Here is a 3111-nt window from a genome sequence, read left to right on the forward strand (position 1 = left end):
TTTCTTAGGAGAATGTCTTCTAAAAATCTGTGAGATTTATGGTCCCACAGGATTTATCCCACTACATTGTCCAAAACTTTTGTATAAATTATTAGAAGACACAATGTAGGAACAATTTCTACATGGCATTCACTAGAAAACCTAAATTATTCTTCTTTTAAATTAGGATATTTGGATCAGGCATCTGGTTATGTGAATACAATACTAACCATGTGATAATGTATTTTTTTCTGAAACTGTTGCCTGACTTAGACACTGTATCACTAGATTTTTCAAGGAAAATTCAATGCTATACTGTAGGAAACATTTCTTCTTATTGGACAAATGTCAATAGGCTTCTTTTTCTACATTATCTGCATGCATATAAATATGATTTTTAATTTTTCCGTGTCCTCAGAGAATGGAAGAATTAGAAAGAATGATATCTCCATGAGAAAATCTTCACATAATGAAGTCCATACTGCATAGATTGAAAGTTTATTAATATTAAAGGAGAGATTTCAGAAGTTTAGGTAAGAATATAGGTAAGCCATTTTTGTGAAAGACAAAAAAAACCCCCACAATTTTTTAAAATAAATACAATCCTTATTATACTGAATTATACAACTTTTAAGTAAATTCTGGAAGGTGGAATCCACTCTTTTCACAGGGATGGGATCAACATTTTCACATTCCCTCACCTCAGGTTATATTTACCATTTTTACCACGCTTTTTTTAGCCTACACATAAGATATAAATATCTTAATTCAATTCATTGACTTCCAGAGGGCACACTGATTCAGTTTGGAGAATGGTCTTGCTCAGGACAACCATCAGTGCTCAAAGAAATTTAATGTCATTCATATTTGTCACACAATACCTGAAAATATGGCAGCCTACAAGTTCACATGAGAAAGTGAGTTTCTGTACATTTCTTTTAACTGTCTTCTTTGAAAAGCCTTCCTTCCATTTACAGTATCAAAAATCAATAGGATGGGTTTGGGCTTTTCTTTAAAAAAGCTTTTTATTTTTAAGTTAAGTATTTTAAATATAATATTAAATCCTTGAAATAGGCACAGTTTTAGCTGCAAGAACTGCTGTCTTCATTTTAACTAACTTTTATCTTTTGACAACAGCAGCAATTTTGTAGAGGGAAGAAATAATTAGAATACTTTGTGATTTCAACTAGTGATCATGATCATATATGTCTAAATGTTTCCAGTTTTGAAAATTAAATTTTACTACCCTGTCAAGGTAATATTCAGTTTAAAATCTGAGCTTTAAAAAAAAAAGATTTTTTTTAAGTAACAGTATCTTTTTATTCCTCAGAGCAATTGTAGACCTGAAGTCAAATTTACATTAACTCATTCTGGTAGTGTGATTCTCATTTAAAAACCTGAGATTTAAAACGTAGGATGTGGTTAAAGTATGTCATATGCAAGAATATGATTCTGTACTGACTCTTACCTTATATTTTTCAAATGGGGAACAGAAAAAGTATTTATAGTCTGGGGAGGACTCTGAGTGTTGAGCACTGAACATATATAAATCTTTATCCAGGTCCCACAGGTTATTGCTGAATACTGAGCAGTCTGAGAAACCTTTGAGCAATTTGAGAATTTTGCCATAAATATGGGTGTAGAAGGAATAAAAATCAATCCAATCAGTATAATAAACTGAAAATATCATTAATAATTATTACTAATAACAGCAAATTTAGGTCTTTTCATAACAGGAGGAGAATGAAACTGTGTCCCATACCCTATCCATGAGCACAGGCCCAGGTGTACCTGGGATGTGAGTGACAGAAGGTAGGTACCACTGGTCTGAGGGCATTTCAGTCTGTGGAACAGTTCAGAGGGAGCACAGAAAATATGAAAATATGTTAGAATACTTTCTGTGTAGCTGAGTAACTACTTGATAATTTATATAGATTATGTTTTCTTTCTTTCATCTGGCTTGCTGAATTTCTGCACTCAGGAGAACGCAAAAGGGACTGCTTTGGGTTTGTCATTTCTGAATATGTATGGAAGAAAAAGAGACATTGTTTAGCCATGACAGTTAAGACATGTCACACTAACTTTGAATAACGTAAATCGCATTAAAGTGGATTTAAAAAATGGACCTGAAACAGAGCAACTTAAATTTATTTATCTTTTATAGGTCCTGGTGCTCTAAGGAAAGAATTATATGACCTATACTCTAAGACAAACAAACAAACAACAACAACAAAACCCACACGCAGAGAAAACCCTAAAAAAGACCCTCCCACAGATGATTTCACTTCAGGTTTGGTGTGGTTTTTTGGAGGAGGGAGGAGTGGGGGTTTTAGTGGTTTTTTTGTTTGGTTGGTTGGTTTGATTTGGGGTTTTTTGTTTTGTTTTGTTTTTAGGGCGAGGGTTTTTTGTACATTTGATAGGGGTGAATTTTTAGAGTTCTCTGCAGATTTCGTGTGCATAACATTTAATTTCTAAAAGATGGTCTGTAGTATACTCATGCAGTTACTGTAATAACTTGGCTACTAATGTTAATCACCAGCACACTTAAAAATGGGGATAATGCAAATGTACATAAAAGTAAATTCACATTATGTGAGACTTGTATAACATTTATAATTAGGATTCATTTTAAAAGTGCATGAAAACGCTGTGAGGAAATTTAAAGTGACACGTATTACTATTATGCAAATCCAGCACTTAGTAAACTCCTTATTCTCATACTGAATTCTGCTATCTAAATAATTGCTTCACAACTGGAAATTATCACCAGCAGCCAAATTCTTCTCTCCCTTCCAAGCCTTCCCTTGATCGTGTTTATTCAGTAATACAACAGTATTCAGCAGTGTTGATAAACATGCTTAGTGTTCATTTGGTTAAGCTTCAGTAAACTGAGCCTCTGGAATTAGCAATCAGTGGTTACAAGGATGCAATACATAGTGTAGTATATTTAGCTACTCTACCAGAACCTTAGCTAAAAAAGCATGGAACATTTCAAAGCTCGGTTGACATTTGTTACTTTTTTCTTGGCAGTGTCACTGGCTTTTACATCTGTTCATAAATCATTTTTAGCCTAATGTAGTGTTAAGCCTTCTTGTTTTGCAATAATAGCCAGGGTGCTGCCCAGCAGAGGGA

At 33.6% G+C, this 3111-nt stretch overlaps 1 long non-coding RNA gene across 1 annotated transcript; it reads left to right on the top strand.

The window, feature by feature from the left end:
* Positions 1 to 424: 424 nt before the first annotated feature.
* Positions 425 to 2260, top strand: LOC113975745. The gene is made up of 3 exons (XR_003536910.1): positions 425 to 524; positions 1716 to 1791; positions 2144 to 2260. It is a non-coding gene; the product is annotated as an uncharacterized LOC113975745 (long non-coding RNA).
* The last annotated feature ends 851 nt before the right edge of the window (positions 2261 to 3111 follow it).

This window comes from Neopelma chrysocephalum, unplaced genomic scaffold (genome assembly GCF_003984885.1).
Source record: "Neopelma chrysocephalum unplaced genomic scaffold, ASM398488v2 Primary Assembly neopelma1_143, whole genome shotgun sequence".
Classification (NCBI taxonomy): Eukaryota; Metazoa; Chordata; class Aves; order Passeriformes; family Pipridae; genus Neopelma; species Neopelma chrysocephalum.